The sequence below is a fragment of the Sus scrofa genome, chromosome 8 (genome assembly GCF_054392235.1).
Source record: "Sus scrofa isolate SSC_HxYL_T2T_F1_AM1 chromosome 8, Sscrofa_HxYL_maternal_Yorkshire_Landrace_v2.0, whole genome shotgun sequence".
NCBI lineage: Eukaryota > Metazoa > Chordata > Mammalia > Artiodactyla > Suidae > Sus > Sus scrofa.
Genome location: NC_139390.1, coordinates 2280075 through 2293367, shown reverse-complemented (window position 1 = coordinate 2293367; position 13293 = coordinate 2280075). Strand labels below are relative to the sequence as shown.

Sequence of the window (13293 nt, the reverse complement as noted above, 5' to 3'; positions counted from 1 at the left end):
GCAGCAGGGTTGTGAGCACTTTTCAAACACAGCTCTTTCATCTGTACAGCAACAGAGATGGGCCATTGTCCCCATTTCACAGAAGGGAAAACTGAGCTGCTGGGGAGATGAAAGGTGCCCCCAGCCATCACTAGCTCACCTCATCTGGGAACAAGATCCAGGCTGGCTGATTCCAGCCCTGTCTCTAACCACTGAGCACCCCTGCCAGCCTCCAGGAGTGAGCACCTGCTGCACACCATGGGGGCCGCTCTCTGCAGCTTTCCGTTGGGCTGCAGCTCCCTGGCCTCAAGCCCAGTGCTGTTTGGTGGTCCCCAGGCCTCTCCCCTTTCTCCCTCCCAGTGCCCCAGCCACCCCTCAGACCCCTCACCTTCCTTCCTGTGGAGGGAGAGCTCTCCAGACTGTCTGCTGCTCTCACAGCTCCTAGTTTGGCCTGAATCTCCCTTCTTGATTAAGGAGCCCTGGTCCCCTGGCCTCACTATCCTCCTTGTAGGTTGACGGCCTGAGGGTTGGTTTTTAGCAAGATCGTTAATAATGGAGTTCCCATAGTGGCACAGTGGTTAAGGAGTCCGACTAGGAACCATGAGGTTGCGGGTTCGGTCCCTGCCCTTGCTCAGTGGGTTAAGGATCCGACGTTGCCATGAGCTGTGTGTAGGTTGCAGACGCGGCTCGGATCTCGCGCTGCTGTGGCTCTGGTGTAGGCTGGTGGCTACAGCTCTGATTCAACCCCTAGCCTGGGAAGCTCCATATGCCACGGAAGCGGCCCAAGAAATAGCAAAAAAGACAAAAAATAATAATAATAATAATAATTTCAAACATTCTGAAGAGGCCTCTGTCTCCCCAGCCTCTGCTGCAGTAGCTGGGCCCTCTGTGATGCGCTGAGTTTTGGCACAGTCTTGGGGTATCATCGCCCAGGAACAGCTGGGTCCCCAGCTGGGACTTTGGGCTTCCCGGGACAGGAGCTGCATTTGGAGCCACAGCAGGGACTCGCCCTGGCAGCACCAGGGGCAGGGCTCCAGAAAGGTCTGTTCGTTGAATGGATATGTGAACAGATGGGTGGAGGGCTGGCTTGATTTGTTAGAATAAAATTATTTTCTGATTATACAAATGATCTATGCTCAGTGTGGGAATTTTGGAAAATACAGGAAAAAAAAAAAAACAAGTCAAAAAAGAAAAAGGGAAAGGAAAGCACAAGCTCCCATACTCCCCAGAGAAAACTGCCTTGAACGTTCTGGAATCAGTTCTCCAGTACAGGCTTCTATTATATGTCTAGGTTTGTATATTATCTTTTGCACTTAACACTTTCTAGTTTATTAAATATTCATGGAATGCATGATTTTTTTAAAAAAAAATCCTTATTATGGAATTTTTCAAACAAACACACAAAAAAAAGAGACTTTTGTAATGAACCCCCAGGGAGCCACCCTCGGCATCACCAATAACCAAGTTTTTGCCAGTCATCTACTTGCATCTCCCTTGTAGTCTGCGCTTATTTTGATGGAATACGATTATAGGTCAAATTGCGTCCCAGCACCGCCTCCCCCCCAAAAAAAGACAGACCCAAGTCCTAACCCCTTGTGCCTGTGAATGTGACCTTATTTGGAATGAGTTCAGTTCAGGTGAGGTCAGGCTGGGGTGGAGCGGGGCCTCACCGCGCATGACTGCTTTCCTTAGAGGAAGAGGGGACCAGGGCACAGAGGCGGAGACTCGAGCGATGCAGCTGCAGCCACGGGACGGCAAGGAGCCAGAAGAGGCCGCAGTCATCCTCTCCCGTCTCAGCAGGAGCCCAGGCCCGCTGACACTTTGACTTCAGCCTTCCGGCCTCCAGACCGTGAGATAGTCAACCACGGTCATTTTATCAGCCCTGTTTGTGGTACTTTGTTATGGCAGCCTCAAGAAACTCAGGCAGACTCTTTGAAGCAAAATCCCAAACATCCGAAAGCGTGAGTTTGTCTTTTGTCTTTTTGTTGTTGTTGTTGTTGTTGCTATTTCTTGGGCCGCTCCCGCGGCATATGGAGGTTCCCAGGCTAGGGGTTGAATCGGAGCTATAGCCCCCGGTCTACGCCAGAGCCACAGCAACGCGGGATCCGAGCCGCGTCTGCAAACTACACCACAGCTCACGGCAATGCCGGATCGTTAACCCACTGAGCAAGGGCAGGGACCGAACCCGCAACCTCATGGTTCCTAGTCAGATTCGTTAACCACTGCGCCACGACGGGAACTCCCGAAAGCGTGAGTTTGAATGACTGTGTAATACCTGCGGGAAGATGCTGCAAAATGATGCACAGAACCCTGGTTTAACCACACATAAATTAGAAAAGTTTTCCAACTGGCGTCAAAAGAAGACAGAAAGGAAGGACAGAAAACAGCTTTTAAATGACAGTTAATGGGGATGCGTATCTGTTGAGTTCTTACTCTGTGTCAGGCGCCCCTTGAGGTATTTCACCTCATTTGATGGGTCCAACAACCCAATGAGGTGGACATTATTGTTCCCATTTAAAGATGGAGAAGAAGCTCCCATACGTTACAGGACTTGTTCAAGGTCACCCTGCTGGTATGCAGCCAAGTGAAGTCCATGCCTTCCCAGGCCAGCACTTCCCACATCCCCGTGGGAATGGGGGGCCAACCTCTGTGCTTCTGTGGACGGAGCCCAGAGCAGAGATATCGGCTCAGGCCCAGACAGACTAATTCCTTAACCGCCTCTTCTCCTGATGCGGCCGTCCACCCCTCGAGCATCTCCTCCACAGAGGTACCCTGGTCTTGGCATTACCATTTCATCATGCCCTCCGGTCTCCCCGCCTCCCGTCTTTCCCTCTCACACAGGCTAGGGGGTCCGTGACCACCCTGGGGCTCACCATCCATCTTCAGCCCTTCATGGGTCTAGACCCCTTCGGGCCCCCTCTTCATTCATCACTCGGCTTAGTTTCCGAGGAACATCACTATCTCTCTATCCCCCTATAACTCTCTCATCCCCTCTCATTTTACTGCACTCAGCTACTGAAACCCCAGCCTGGTGAACTCCAGCTCTCCACGTAACCTGCACTTGCACTTGATCCAGAAAAAAGAGAAGACACAAGTTACCAATATCGTGAGTCAAAGAGGAGACTTACTACAGACCCTACAGACTGTAAGAGTGTAACAAGGGACCACAACGAATAACTTTATGCCAATGCATTCAACAGCTTTGACGGAGTGGACGCGAGGTGAGAGACGCAGATTACCAACACTAAAGCCTGTGGACTGGAACTGAGCAGTGAAGGAGATGGATGGTGGAGAGCGGGAGCCAGGTTGCTCTCTGTTGGTGTGGAAAGTTACAGACAAGCAAGAGGAGGGGCTAGAACGATCCACGTGATGATGGACTGGAGTTATGGATGGAGTATGAACGCGTACTCAGCTTAATATAGATACACAGCTACGCACAGGAACATTTATAGATGTGGCTACAGCCAAGTGTAACCACAAACATGTCTCCTTGCTCTGAGATCTGAAGGGGCCCAGAAGCAATGATTCCCCAGCAGCCACAGCCACATCGGGCCTGGTTCTTAGTCTATAATCCAGTTCTCCAATAAAAGAAATGGCTGATTCCAGCATGGCTCCAGGATCCTATAGTTCCTGAAAGTAAGAACATGCCCTAAAAGAAACTGCACACACACAGGGACAGCGTTAAGTCAAAGGGACACAGGAGCCTGCTGAAAGAGCTCCCAGTGGCCCAACCTGGAAATGTCTGAGCAAAAATAAAGTCCTCCTGGATTATAACCCAGTATCCACGACTCCATACTGATATGGATAATGCCTCCCAACTTATTTGTGATACCCGGTACTCAAGCCAGGCACAGATAGTACAAGAAAACTACAGACGAGGATCCCTCAGGAATGTCGACAGAAGATACCACCATAGAATATTAGCAAATGGAATCCAAAATAAATAATAAAGCATCTATGGCAAAATGCCAAGACTAAGGGATTTATTTCAAGAGTGTAAAGTTAGTTCAACATTTGAAAACCAGAGTTCCATCGTGGCACAGCAGAAACAAATCCAACTAGGAACTATGAGGCTGCAGGTTCGATCCCTGGCCTTGCTCAGTGGGTCAAGGATCTGGCATTGTCATGAGCTGTGGTGTAGGTCGCAGACGCGGCTCAGATCTGGCATTGCTGTGGCTGTGGTGTAGGCTGGCAGCAACAGCTCCGATTAGACCCCTAGTCTGGGAACCTCCATGTGCCATGGGTGTGGCGCTAAAAGGACAAAAGACAAAAAAAAAAAATTGAAAACCATTCGCTGTATTTCACCACTTCAACGGACTGAAAAGGAAAATGGATGGGATCCTCTCAATACCTACAGAGAAGTGAACACAACAAAATTCCACACCTAGTCATTATAAATACTAAGACTAGATGGGAATTCCTCGACCTGACAAGAGGCAGCTCTGAAAAATATATAGATCCTATCACACTTCACATTGAAAGAAGGTTATGTTTTGAAAGAAGGTAGATTTGGGCGGAGACAGGCGGAATGGTGAAGGGAAGACAAAAGAGCCTCGTGAGGATCCAGCCACCTGCCGCGGCACCCGTGGCAGCCAGTCTGTGCGAGGGGGGTGGACCCCTTCATAAATGATGCTGGAAAATGGCCATCTGTGCAGAAAAGAATGAACTGGCTTCCCTCTTCCCAGCAGATACCAAAAACCTCAAACTTAGGCAGTTTAAAGATTTCAGTATGAAAGGCAAAACTTTAGCACTTAAGGAGAAGGAAGGAAAACCATTTTCATAACCTCAGAGTGGGGGGAGGTTTCATAATAAGCCACTAACCACAGCACCATGAGTCATGGATTTAGCTCCACGAAGGTAATAAATTCTGTTCATAAAATAAAATCCAGTATACATTCCTCATACTTTTTAAGAAACCCATACTGAAATATTTACACGTAAATGAGGATTTGACATTTTGATGTAAAATTGATCCAAGTGACCATGATGAAAACAAAAGAAAACACCCAAAAGAAAATGATGAGAAAAGCCACTCTCTCATTGTGGCCCACAGAACTCAGTGCAGGATTCATAACCAGCACATATAAAGAGTTCTCACAAATCAATAAGAAAAGACCAGTGACACAACAGAAAAAGTGAATGAAGGCAGGAACAGGGATTACACAGAGGAGGAGATACAGGTGGCAAATAAACACTTAACCCATTATGAGCTCACCCCCTATGCAAATTAGGAAATGCAGAATTTCCTAGCACCCGAGACCCGCCAGGTAGCTAAGCAAGACATGGACAATAGGGAGGACTGAGGCCGGGGCCGAGGCCTCAGACGCCACTGGAGGGAGTATAAATCGCACCCCATCAGCTCCCAGGGTGACCGTTTCCACCCCATCACCTGGAGCACCTTGAGCAAGTATCTAAGCTTCCCAACAGCCTGTGCTCAGCAGCTACTCTGTGCTGATTCTTTCAAGGCGACTTCCCAGGTAACCATCCCGGCATTTTCAGCAGGATCATCACTTGGGGGCTGAGGCCAGGCAGAAGCAGACAGGTCCACCCCAGCCCACCCAGCTAGAAAGGGAGCTTGTTGAGCAAACCCAGGTGGGGACTCAGAAACCACCCTGCCCATCAGCGGTGTTCAAGCTGGCAGGCACTGCGCCCTGGCGCCCTGGAGAGAAGAGCAGGCAGGCCTCTCAGACTGGAGGCAGCATGCAAGACATCACTCAAATGCTCACATTATTTCTTGAGTGGGTTGGCAACACCTGTTCCTTTATTATCGCCAGGAGTAATCAGCTTAAGTGCAAGCCCGAAAGAAGCGCGGGGCCTCCATCTGGCACCTCTTGGTTAATCGCTTTGCCTGCGGGAGCGCTATCTTCCCCACAATGAAGTCAGAGAAGCCCCTTGTAATTATTTAACAGTCGAGGCAAAGGAGGCCAAGTGGCAGGTGGGCCTGGACCTCTCACACGTCCTCTCCCTGCCCCGTGCAGCCCCAGGCCCAGCCCAGCTGCCCACTAGGACAACATGGTCGGGCGGGCTGGGGACCACCCCCTGTGCCAGTCTCATGGCCGATGTGGAGTAGTTCCATTCAGGGACACCTGCTGTCCATCCCACACCACGACTGATGGGCTGGGGACCTCGGCCGTCACCTCGGCTGTGCCCCAGTCTCCTCACCCAGGACCCAAAGTTAATACATAAAACCCAAGGCAAGTGCCGAGCATGTGAGCCGCTGGCTTGTGCCCGCCGGTGTGGTTCTGGCTTGTGCCAGCCGGTGTGGTTCTGTGGCTTGAAATAGCATCTACATGCAGGTAGCCCTTGGTCAGGACCTCTCCCCAAACGCCAGCTCTGACGCCAGCTGTCCCCTCCAGATCTCGCCTGCCCCTCAACCTGCACCCCCGTGCCCATCTTAGCTTTTCCAGCCACTGGCAAACTCGTCCTGCCATGGCTCAGACCAGAAACCTCGGAGCCTGTGACCGCCAGCCCAGCCAGCAGTAACAGACCACCTGTCCCAGTGGCTTAAAACCCAGGAGCTCGGTTCAGGTTCCTGCCTGTTCTTGCATCTTGAAAGGACCCAGGCGCACAGGCTTTACCACTTGCTTGCTCTTGAGGCCGCTGCCCAGAGGGTCACGTGAGTGCCCCCTCTCAGTGTCCCTGGCCACAGGTCCCTGAGTCACTGTGGGAACCGTGGCCCTCCCTTAGGGCGGTGCAGTATCTGTGCCCGTTGGTACTGTGGCCAGTCAGCCTTGACTGCCTTTTGCCACACCCGCCTCCGCCACATCGGCAGCAAGTCCTGTTGGCTCTGCTTCTAAGCAGGTTTGGAACCCCATCCCTCCTCAGGCCTCCTTGCTGGTCCTGCGGCTCCCATCTGGCCCCAACGCCTTGTCCAGCTCAGCAGCCAGGGGCATCTTTCCAAATGCAGATCAGACCACGTCACCTCTGGCCTAAAATCCCCCAAATATTCGCATCCGCAGCCTGTAAATTGTCCCCATGGACACCTTCTGCTGATGAAAGGCACCTCGGGCTTGGAAAGATGCCGGCCCGATAGGACCTCGGCCGGGAATTGACCCTGAGGAGGTCGTTAGGATGCAGGAAAAGATGTGGCCAGAGGGATAGGCAGCACGGCTCTGGAAGATTAGTGACCACGGGGCCAGCGAATAAATGACAACAGAGCCGCGCCCTGGTGTGTGGGGCAGGTGGTGATTACAGCCGTGTCCCAGAATTAGATAACATGGCACGGAAGTAGGTTAAAAGAGCAGAACGTTCTCCGGAACTTGGAGCTGCACGGCCTTCGGTGTAAGATAACTAAAGGGTCCCCACGGGAGGAGCAGGATCGGCCAGCGACGTCGCTTGACCAGGGGCCCCCGCAGGCAGCCCACATACGTGGGGAAAATAAGGGGAAAAAAATCCAGCAATTCGGACTTCTCTGGTGTCACAGCAGGTTAAGGATCTGGTGTTTTCACTGCAGCAGCCTGGGTCATCCCTGTGGTGCAGGTTCAGTCCCTGGCCTAGGAAGGTCCACACTCCAAGGCCACAGGCAAAAAAAGAAAGAGAGAGAAAAGAACACACATCTTTGAGAAACTCTTCTGTAAACTGGTTTTCCCACCCCTCACCTGCCCCGAGCCCCCTCCTCCAGGCAGAGCGCCCACCAGCTCCTGCTGGCACCTCCCTCCTGCTCAGGCCTCGGGGCAATGAGGGCCTGGCTCAGTCACACCCATCTAGGGCACAAGAGACGGGGCGGCAATTGTCTTGGGGTCCTGCGGTCCCCTTGAGTCCTGAGAAACCTACGGCTCCTCCCAGAAAATGCACAGTCTGCACAGCCCAGCACCCCGTGTTTCCGTGGGCCGGACCCTCTGCCATGCAGTGACAGGCCCCGCAGGTGCCTGGGTGCAGGGCTGGGAGCTGCCATCCCGGGACCTGGGCAGAGCCAGCGCAGAATGGCACTTTCAGGGTGTTTAAGGCAGACTGGGGTGTGGGGGGTCCCATCCAATCTTTGCATTTCTGTCTATCCAGCCTGGCTGTCCTGGGTTCGGGGCTAGGCAGGACCCCCGCTCGGAGAAGGGCCTCCACGGTGAACCCACAAACCCCACCCCGAACCCCTGGCCTTTCCCCGGAGACTGGAAGACAGGCTCCCACCCCACCTTCCCCGAGGCTGGGGCCGTCCTCCCTGCGCCACCTCCCACACCAGCTCCCTCCCCCTCGTGACCCCCGAGACAGCAGGCAGGGTGGGTGGGCTTCAGGGAGTTAAAAGCCGCCCTCCCTGGCGAGTTCGCCGTGGGTCTCACACAGCGAATTACAGCCAGTTTTCACACCTCGTCTCAGAGGTTTGTCACATTTGGACGTTTAAAACAACCCTTCGGATTAACTATGTCACAGGATTGATACCTGAAACACACTTTCACATAAGCACACGACACCGTGCTGGAGCGAGTCTTCCCCGCGCCACCCGTGTCCTCAGAAGCACCACGCAGACTGGCCCTGGAGAGTCCAAGCCACGGATGGCGCCGAATTTGTCTGCATTACTCCCCAGTGTCAGACAGGCAGGAAGCATCTCATTTTTATGTACCATGGATAACGCTCTGACGGTCACGTCTGTTGTATAATTTTTAATAACCACAGAATAGCAGCATCATTTTTTCACAATATTCAATATTCCCTAAAATGATGTGCGTAATCTTTGGTGACGTAGACGCTGGCCTGTGGGGATGTTGTGCCAATGCCCCGCTGGGGCACAGGAACCATCGCGAAGGGTCCCTGGCCCTCAGCAGAGGGAGGCAGCATGGGTAAGGCCCGCCCTGGGGAGAGGGGGCCCATCCCAGCCCCTCCACCTGAGAGCTCCCGGCTCTCCCCACTGCCACCACCTGTTCCCTGACCCCACTCACAGGCAGCATTGAACTTGGCCCCTCTCCCCCTGGGGGCCTCCCCAGGGCACAGATGACTGACTAGTCAGATGCACCCCCAAGAGCCACTCCCAATTCAGTGAGGACCTGGATGAAGGGGCCACACCTGCATCTCCCCCCCACCCCCCACTGACCCCCCAAACCCAGGCTCCAGTGTCCCTGTGTCCCCTGGGGAAGGTCAGTGGGGTGGCCCTCCAGCCTCTGGGGGTGGGCAGAGGCCCCAGCATGTGTGACAAGACCAGGGCAACACAGGAGGTCAGCCGTGCGGTCCCCGTCACCCCCAGCAGCATGGACGTCGGGCGATTTCCGTCGTTAGGGACGCCCAGAGCAGGAACAGCAGTGAGCGCTTTGCTCTGGCCCAGTGGCCACAGCCCATCAACCCGCTGACCCGGCAGAGAGCTGATTCACCACAGCCAAGCAGCGGGACCCCGGCCCACACCTCAATCTTCGCCCCTCGCGTGTGGGTTTTTGTGTTTGATTAACATGCATGTTTATTTGTTTTAAATTTGACTTGAGAATCAATATTTTAAAACCAGGACATTTTTCCAGCCATCCAGCCTTCTGTCTTCTCTTGACAAGTCCAGACTCAGCCTGCACCAGGCCTGCAGTCCACCCGGCAAGGCTGGCCATGGGGTGGGCGGGTGGACAGGGGCGCTGGAGGCTGTGCTCCCCCTCCCCACGGCCAGTCTGGCCAGAGCCCTGCTGCAGGTTCTGTCTGTCCACAACCTGTCCGAGACCAACACCGACCCTTGAATCGGGTACCATCCCTGCGGATCCCACGAGATCCTTCCAGAACGAGGGGGTGGGGAGAGATGGCGACGAAGCGGCACTGGTAGCTCTGCACCCTGCCCGAGGGGACTGGAGGTCCTGTCCTCGACCACGACGCCCTGGTGGGAACAGACCAGCATGTGGGGTGACCGTGCCTTCCCGGGCGGGGGCCGCTCTCCGTGGTCCTGGAGAAAGCGCTGTTCATGGCCGTGGGCTCCCTTCCCACCAAGAGACTCAACTGACTCTGAAAGAGGTGCAGCTATGGGCTTCTGTCTGTGGATTTCACTGGCCCAACCAACCCCCCAATCTTCTGGACAGGGCTGGCCTGGTGGAAGAGCGGAAATGCCAAGCACAGAGCCGCTCCTGGAGCCACTAGGGCACCGCCTGCGGGGGCGCTGAGTATTTTAAACCAGCGGCCGATGTCTGGCGTGATTTCCCACAATGCCTTGCACGACTGGGAGCCAAGGTTTGGAGATGCAAAGGGCCCTCGAGCTGTCACCCCAGACCACCGCCTGAAGGGCGTCGCTCCCTGTCCTCGGGCTTTGGGCTGGGTGACCATGAGGGTCCTGATTTCCCGGGAAGGAGGCTCCCTGCTCCTCAGCGTGGTCCCCAGAACCTGGACGCCCGGCACTCCCGCTGGCCGTGCCTGCTGTAAGCGGGGCCAGCAGACAGAGAAGGCAACACACCGCCTGGGGTCCCCACCACGGGTGCCAAGGAGACTCTGCGTCAGGAGAAAAGGATGGCCTGGCGGACTCGGCTGGAACTCGGCAATTCACTGGGGGGACCCTTCGTGCACCCTGCCCAGTAATAAAGGACAGCAAAAAAATCAGCAGCTACGCAGACGAGCCCACAAAACCACAGGGGACGCAAAGCTTTGGTTACTGGGGGGCAGGTGCGGTGCTGGCAGGGGGCGAGGGGACTGTGGGGTGGGCGGAAGGACTTTAGAGCTGCCCCACACAGGCTCCTGGGCAGTGCGGAGGGAGGGCTGGAGCCAGTCCGCGTGCCCCAGGCTAGCCGGCCCTTCCCCCTTTCTCGTAAGACGGTACTGGCCACTGCCACTCTGGCTCCAGCAGAGATGTGCCTGAAGTGACAACGCTGCCCACAGGAGTCCATGCTCCCTGGTGACAGTGATGAGGGTTCCTCACTCTGGACCAAGGGTTCTTCTCCGCCTCACTCGGACCCAGGCAGTTCCCCGTTGCAGACTGAGGCTGTCCCTTGAAAAAAGAGCTCCACGAAGAGGAAAGCGTCGCCCAAGAAGGCTTCACGGGGAGCTCCCGCTGTGGCTCAGTGGGTTAACAACCCAACTAGAATCCATGAGGATGTGGGTTCGAGCCCTGGCCGCGCTCAGTGGGTTAAGGACCTGGCACTGACATGAGCTGCGGTGCGGGTCACAGATGCGGATCCTCAGCGGCAGCTCTGATCCAACCCTTAGCCTGGGAACATCTATATGCCACAGTGCGGCCCTAAATAGAAAAAGAAGGAAAAAAAGAGTGATTCATAGGCAGAGACAACAGGTGACCAGTCTCAAACATGAAAGAACACGTTGAATATGACACCCTTAAGCTCTTTTTGTGGTTAAAAAAAAAAAAAAAAAAATATATATATATATATATATATATATATATATATATATATATTCAGATAATCTCACAAAAATCTAACCAATTGCAAGAATACTCAAAGAAAACCTGGAATAAAGATGGTGAGCCTTACATTTTTTTAAAATAGAGCCAAGTAAGTAGGGCATTATGGTTACAGAACAAAATAATCTTTACAAAGTAAAAAGAAATAATAATATGACCAACATTAAGATATGGTGAGTGGGAGGACAGGAACAAATGTAAAATGTGAATTTCCTCCTCTTTTATAAGAAGGGGGTGGTCTGTACTGAGTGAAATTTAAATATAGAGTTGAAGTGAAATGGCTCCAGTCTTTTTAAGGTTTCGCTGAATTTTATTCTTTTCAAGTTTTTTTTTTTTTTTCCCCACTGTGGTAAAATCCACACGTAACAGGAAACTTACCAACTTAACTCTTTTTAAGGGACAGTTCGGTGGCATTAAGTGCACTCCCATTGTTTTGCAGCCGTTACCACCATCTGTCTCCAGCAATCTTGTAAATGCCAGAGTTTCTGGTAAAACTGGAACTCTGCCCCCATGAAATGCTGACTCCGCCCCTGCCCCGCCCACACTCTGCTCTGTGACTTTGGCTGCTATGAGTACCTCATATATTTAGGTGGAATCGTGCAGTATTTGTCTTTTTGTGATTGACTTCGTTCACCTGCAATGTCCTCAAGTTTCATCCACATTGCAGCAGGTGTCAGAACCTTTTTCAGGGCTCAGTAGTGTTCCACTGTCTCGCTCACATCTTGATGATCCATTCTTCGGTTGATGGACACTTGGGTTGTTCCCACATTTTAGTTATTAGGAATAGTGCTCTTATGAACATAAGCATACAAGTATCTCTTTAATCTTGCTTTTAATTCTCTTGCATGTATACTCAAGAGTGAATTGCTAAATCATATGTTAATTCCGTTTTTTTCTTTTTTCTTCTTAGGGCCACACCCTTGGCATATGGAAGTTCCCAGGCTAGGGGTCAAATTGGAGCTGCAGCTGCCGGCCTGTACCACAGCCACAGTGAAACTGGACCGGAGCCGCATCTTTAGCCTGCGTTGCAGGTTGCAGCAATGCGGGGTCCTTAACTCACTGAGCAAGGCCAGGGATCAAACCCACATCCTCAAGGCACTGTGTCAGGTTCTTAACCCACTGAGCTGCAATGGGAAGTCGCGGTTTTAATTTTTGGAGGAAACTCCGTACTGCTTCCCCAGCGGCCACACCATTTTTCATTCCCACCCACAGTGCGCGACGTTCCGCTTTCTCCCCATCCTCGCCAGCGCTTGTTTTCTAGGCTTTTTTGTTTGTCTGTTTTGACAGTAGCCATGCTCATGGGTGGAAGGTGGCATCTCGTTGTGGCATGATCTGCTTTTCCCCGATGATCATGGCGCTGGGTGTCTTTTCATGAGCCTCTTGACCCTTCACACATCCTCTTTGGAGAAATGTATTCAGCCCTTTGTCAACTTTAAATGGAGCTGTTGATTTTTTTTCTTGCTGAGTTTTCAAGGTCTTTATATAGCCTAGGTATTAATTCCTTACCATATATATGGTTCGTAAATATTTTCTTCCATTCTGTGGGCTGTGTTTCTACTCTGTTGATAGTCTTTTTTTTTTTTTTTTTTTTTTTTTTTTTTTTTTTAGCTTTTTAGGGCCTCACTAGCAGCATATGGAGGTTCCCAGGCTAGGGGTCGAATCAGAGCTACACCTGCTGGCCTACATCACAGCCATAGCATCACCAGATCCAAGCTGCATCTGAGACCTACACCACAGCTCACGGCAACGCTGGATCCTTAACCCACTGAGCAAGGCCAGGGATCGAACCTGCAACCTCATGGTTACTAGTCAGATTCATTTCCTCTGTGCCACAGTGGGAATTCTTGTGGGTAGTCTTTTGATGTATGAAATTTTTAAATGTTCATGAAGTCTAGTCTATCTACTTTCTCCTTTGCTACTTGTGCCTTTGGAGCCACGTCCAAGAAATCATGTCCAAGTCCAATATTAAACCTTTTGCCTTATGGAGTTCCCATCATGGCTCAGTGGTTAGCGAATCT

General features: G+C 52.4%; 1 long non-coding RNA gene across 1 annotated transcript; it reads left to right on the top strand.

Moving 5' to 3' along the window:
• Positions 1 to 1671: 1671 nt before the first annotated feature.
• On the top strand, positions 1672 to 4863 carry LOC146400283 (uncharacterized). Its single transcript, XR_014813545.1, has 2 exons — positions 1672 to 1940; positions 2992 to 4863. It is a non-coding gene; the product is annotated as an uncharacterized LOC146400283 (long non-coding RNA).
• Positions 4864 to 13293: the final 8430 nt, after the last annotated feature.